Source organism: Psammomys obesus, unplaced genomic scaffold (assembly GCF_907164565.1).
Source record: "Psammomys obesus unplaced genomic scaffold, mPsaObe1.curated_primary_1811, whole genome shotgun sequence".
In the NCBI taxonomy this organism is placed as follows: Eukaryota; Metazoa; Chordata; class Mammalia; order Rodentia; family Muridae; genus Psammomys; species Psammomys obesus.
In genome coordinates this window covers 37,150,161-37,156,480 of record NW_026592118.1, presented here as the reverse complement: position 1 = coordinate 37,156,480, position 6,320 = coordinate 37,150,161, and positions in this window count along the sequence as shown.

The following is a 6,320-nucleotide window of genomic DNA, read 5'->3' as shown; positions in this document are numbered from 1 at the left end:
TCTATCTATCTATCTATCTATCTATCTATCTATCTATCTATCTATCTATCTATCTATCTTAGCGGTGTGTGTGTGTGTGTGTGTGCATGGGGGTGTTTGTCTTTGTGTCCGTGTCTATGTGTGTGTCTGTCTGTGTGTGTGGTGTGCATGGGGGTATCTGTGTGTCATGGGAATTTCTAGTGTTTTCACACTGTCTTATGATTGTAAGTCAAGAGCTAAGTTCCCAGTTTGCACCACCATTGTATACTCTTACCCCCGAAACCATAAACTAATTAAAAACTTTTTAACATAAGTTGCCTTGGTCATGGTGTTTGACTACAGCAATAGAAATTTAGCTAAACCAGTTCTTGTTCTTGCTTTCCTTCCCTGCCCATTCTTTCCAGTACCAGCAAGTCAGGCTGAGGAGTGTTGAGTGTGTGAAGCATATGGAGCTTGTAATATGCAGTTTCAGATTTTCCAGCTGTAAATAGAGAACCATAAGCAAAATTACTTAATAAGAAACTTTGTAAGAGGAACATAACAAATCAATACATGAATGAAGAGAAGAGATTGATATAAAAGTTTAACAACATCAGAGTGACAAAGACTGATATATTAATTATTTTAAACCAGTCCTGGAATGTAATTGAATGCAACTCATACAGCGCTTTCGTAGTGTTACTCTTACTCTTTCCTAGGTTGTTTGTTGAGTTCTGGTGTCTTCTGTTGTGTATGGGGTGGAAGACCCTTCTGCCTGGACTGAATGGTCTGGTTGCATGAGGCATTGCAAAGAGGCACAAAAATATGTTGTAACACCGTCAATAGTACATTATACTATGCTGGACATTATGATACTGTTTAGCTCTAATCTACTATCAGGATGGCATGGGATATGTCCTGAATCTGACTTTCTCCACAAAGTGATTTAAGTTAGTGATAAAAGTGTTTTGTTTTAAAATTTGAGTGAATGTCATGACAGAGCATGGCTGTGAACAAATCACTTGTCTTGGTCTCCACATAAATAAAATGTAGATTGTAAATAAAAATAGTTACATATGAAAGACATTTAACACAGCAACTTGCACATTTTAATAGCTCATGGGAAAGGTGTCACCATCATTGTCCTTGCTAATAGTTGAGACCAACGGCACATTTTAGTCATAGACCACGTTGGTTTAGTCTTTCAAGTAAATAAATTAATAAATATCAAGCAGTCTTAATTTTACTTAATATCTCTTGAATATGTATTTGTGTACATTTGCATACATATGCATGTGTGCGCATGTTGAGGTCAGAGGTTAACCTTGGTTATCACCTCTTTGGGATGTCCACCTTGTTTTTCTGAGACAGCATCTTTCATTTGTCTTGGACTCACTTTTTAGGCAAGGCTGATTGGCCACAAGCTCAATGGATCCTTCTGCCTGTGCTTGCTGGCGTTGGGGTTACTAGCTACTGTCATCATGCCTGCCTTAACAAAAGGGTGGGGGTGGTTCTGGTGGGAACCACCAGGGCTTTATTCTTTATTGGTAATCACTTTCCCTACTGAACCATCTCTAAAACCTTTACATCATTGTCAAGATAACAAGTTAGCTACAAAAGCTAACTTATGTTCTATTTCCAGATCCACACATAAAAACTCAGAAAAGTAGTAGTTTTCACTCATTTGGAAGATTAATGATGAAGCAGTCTGAGTTTTCTCTCTAGCTGGTTGTTTATTTTTAACACTTACTTATTTTTTATTATAACCAAGTTCAATGTCTCTGTGTTAGTCACAAAAAGATGTTTAGCTGTTTCTTAATTTCTTTCCCTCCTTCTATCCTTTCTTCCTTTTTTTTCTTTATTTCTCTTTTTCCCTTTCAAAATGGTGTGTTACTGCATATTCTAGGCTGTGCTCAAGCTTGGCAGCTTTCTGCCTTGGCCCCCCCAAATGCTGGAATTGCAGACAGGCATTGCTGTACTTGTCTCTTTACTAAATGTTTAGAGACTTGAAACTTATTACATACTGAATTGTTACATATGTTGTGATTTTGCTTTGAAACTGGGGTCTTTGCAGATCTAGAGTGTCTTGAACATGGGACTTCTGGTTCTCTCATTCCCACCTGGAAAATCCCATGTATTTTCCATAACTATCCCAGGCTAATTTTTCTTGGTGGCGTTTCCATTTATTTGAGTTTGAGTGGTGGGTAGTCATTTTATTTTGGAAGCTTTATTTCTAGCAGCTTCTTTTATGGCTCATGACCTTCATATCCTATTTAGAAAGTCTTTTCCCAGTAAAAGATCATAAATTTACCTATAAAAAAAAATCTCCCCATGCAATTCACTTCATTTAAGTCTTTAATTTATTTGGAATTTATTTTGATTCGTAGAGCATGCTTCCAGCTATTTTAAATTATTTTTATGTAGACTGTAGGCGCTCAACAGTTACACATGTGGCAGGGAATCGGCATCAGTTCAGACAACCGCTAAGCGTGAGTCAGTGGGGAGCAGTCCCTGTGCACACTGGAAGTCTGGCTCAAGTCCTGCTCCCTCCCGGCAGCTTCTTCACATCACAAGGGGGAGCCTTCGTGCTTTAGTAAAGACATCTTAGACTTTCCCGGCCGGTCTTCTCGTTTGCAGCTTTTGGTCCAGGCTAGATTTGTTTCTTTTGATCGTGCAAAAAGCAGTTATTGAGATGGTCAAAGACCTATATGAAAAAAGAGTGTTCCACAAGGTAAAAATCCTAAATATTGCTAAATCTGATTAAAACATATTCTTGTGCATAGGGAGGAGGTTAAGCATTTATTTAATGATTCTTTCATTCCCGAAACAGTTAACTGGAATATACTTTCTTAATAATGGAGTTCAACTCCATATTGATAGACAAGGCGTTAAGTAAAAAATGTAAGCAGCCAATTCCTCACGCCCTTTCTCATGCATTTGCAATAGAATCCTGTATGTGTCACAGAGAACAGTGGATCCGAACAAGAACCACTCCTCGTTCCATATTTGTTTATTAACTGATCACGTGATGTAATTAAGTAGGTATATTTTAATTTACTCCCACTTCTTGGTGTCACACAGTTTCAAAATTTTGCTGCCGCCACATTTGTGGACCTAGGGTAATTGCAGAGAATAATCTTATTGTGGTTAATCAATAGTAAATTGATATTTTTACAATTTCTTTACTCTGTTCAATCCAGAGCTCTGTGGTTCCTTTGAGGGCAAGCCACTTGTACTGTGCCTATCAGTTGCACTTTCCCTTCTAGAACATGCCGTAAGAAATGAGCACTGTCAAGCTGCCTCCTTCCCTGTCTGTGAAGCATATGCATTTATGAATGTTCAGATGATAAGTGTACTATAAATGTGAAGTCCTCCCAAAAGACGGAAAAGGGCTCCCAACTATTCTTCGAGCACATATCCGAGGCTAAACATATGGCCCTGTCATCACAATTTCCCACATCCCCTTTCTTGTGGTTTTAACCTTCTAGTTTATTTATTACTGGACGGCCTTATCTCGCCAGCCTGCTGCTCCATACTGCTAGGCCAGGATGCAGTGAAAGCATAAAGCAAGGAAACCGAGGATGATCATAAAATAGAAGGGAAATGGCCACAGCCTCCGCTGTGCTGCAGCTGCCCAGCTTTTATAGCCCGAGCCAAATCGTTCACAGTGCTGATCAGGCTTAGCTTCTGTTTCATTCGGCATCACCAGTGAACCTTAGACTTCACGAATGTGAAGGTTGTTCTCCGAATTCCAGGAAAATTGTCAGCCCAAGGAAGAAGAGAAAGAATATAGCCGGAGGACCTCAAATGCCAAGATGCCATTTAAAGGGCAAACAGCCTCTCAGGTGAAGAAATGTCATGCAAATGAAATATCTGGTAGGCTCAGGGTGGAGGAGAGTTAAGAAGGAGTCTTTTCATTTTATTTCCCTTTCCGTTGTATCCTCTTCAAGAAGCGATCCAACCAGAGACTTTTGTCCCCTGCAGGGTGACTGTCAGAGGTTGACTGTAGCAAACTGGGTGACAGCTGAGTCAGTCCTGTCCAGTCATCAGGTCTGGGTTATATCGTGAGCGCCAGGGCTCTCAGGCAGTGTGAAAAGAGAAAAAAAAATTCACCGAGTCCAGATACCCTGCACATCCTCAACAAAATAACATCTTAATAATATAGTGTTAAGATTTTTTTGTAGCAATAATAATGATAACGACAGCATGTTTTTGATCATCAAGTTAAAAAAATTTTGAGTGATAATGTACGGTATTCATAAAGGGTAAGTAAATGATAGATCCAATGCATAGCTGACTTGAGTGTCAATTAATACTCTCAGTTTACTAAAAAAAAAAATTCAATTTCTATTGCAATGTAATATATTTAATTCTTTAATATGCCATTTCACAGCTAGATATTTAATTGTGTAGAATACCTACATAAGCAAATTAAATGCTATTTATTAGATTTTGAAGAATTAAAAACGTTAAATGACAAAAGTTATTACTCAAAAAAAGTTATCACTCATATTTGTGGGACTAAGTATAATATTTGCACATATGAAGATAATGGATAAAAGTCAGCCAGAGAAATGAATATATTTGTCACTATTTTTGACAGTGATAATATTAAAACATTCTCTTTTCTTTTTAGAAGAAGACACTATCTTCTTAATCATAGTTACCTGCTTTTGAGGAACCCATCTCCTAGTTCCCCACAACTCCCCCTTGCAGCCTCTATTCTATCCTTGCTTCTTTGAAGTTGAATTTTCGACTTACAAATATGAGCAAGGACATACGGTACTCATCTTTCTGTGTCTTGCTTATTTCGCTTGAACATAATATTTCACAGATCCATCCATGTTGCTTCATTATATCTATTGATAAAGAATTAAGATGATCCAAATATATATTAAGAAGGAATTTGTCAACATTTTAAAGATGGAATGCAAAGGAGTTATTAAAAAGGATGAAAGCATTTCATTTCTGAACTCGGCCACTTAAGGGCCATCTGATCAAATTATATTTCTGTGGCTCAGTCTTCACATTTGTACAGCGGTGTGATTACAACACCTGTTTCAAAAAGCAGGATAGCTGAAAAAGCCAGATGAAACTTTGAACACTGTGAGAAACACAATAGACAGTAACTGTTACCTCCTCAGAGCCACTGTTTTTCCATGCTTGCAAGAGAAATGCACATGCTAAATGAAAAGGAAATGTAGTAAGTAGACATAGAGTCATCCTCAAAGACAAAAAAAAAAATGTGGTGTAACATTCATTATATTAATGATCCCTGCTATCCCCAAGACTTGGGCCATGATAGGACTTCATATTTTGCCCTGTGTATTTCTAAAACATTTGAATTTTACCATTAAACTTTCAAGACTTTATGCGGTATGCAGTTAGTAATCACTCTCATGTCCTCACTTGCCTTGGTACTTCTTATCGTCAGAGAATCTGGTAGGCTCTGACACTGGGTCAGTATCCTTTCAAGCAACTGCTTCTGGATCAATTGAAATACATCAATTAAACAAACAAACAAACAAACAAACAAACAAACAATCTTTTAAGGAGTACATTTGTGGATCCCAGAAAGATGAGTGGAACAGAAGATCATTCTTCATACAGCTTCTCCACACATGCCTGACTTTAAGAACACATCACTGTCGTATCATTACAACCCAAACTCCATGGTTCCCTCTTCATGGCCACTCCTGGCTGTGCACAGTCTGTGTGTGTTGTCCTATGTATGCTGACATATGCTTACCAATGTAGTACCATACAGTATGTTTTAACTTCCCTAACAGGTTTCCAAGTATCATCTGTTCATCCCTCCTTCCTTGCTAGACCCTGGCAACTTCTGATCTATTTTCCATTGTATAGTTTTTTTTTTTCTAGAATGCTGTATTATTAGACTGTATTGGTTTCTTTGCTTGTTGTCTGATTTCACTGAATAATTTGCATTTAAATTTCTTTTATATCTTTGCATGGTTTGTTAGCTCATTTTTTTCTCACTGAATAACATTCCACTCTTGGGACATGATTACTTATCTGTTCATCTACTGAAAAGCATCTTTCTTGATTCCAAAATTTAGTATTCATGAATGAAGTTACTGTCAACATCATGAACATATTATTACACAGACATCCATCTTATGATCAATTTTATTTCCTTATTTTCCAATCTATTATGGACTAATACTTTTAAAATGAAATAAGATGAATTATTAAGATAATGAAATAGATGAATAAATTAAAATTCATTGTTTATTCCTTGGTTCAACAGACCTGTAATTACTCCATCAGATTGGTACAGAAGTTTCTACATACTCAATTTATATATGTCCTTTTGAGCCATGAATAATAGCTGTGGGCTGGCC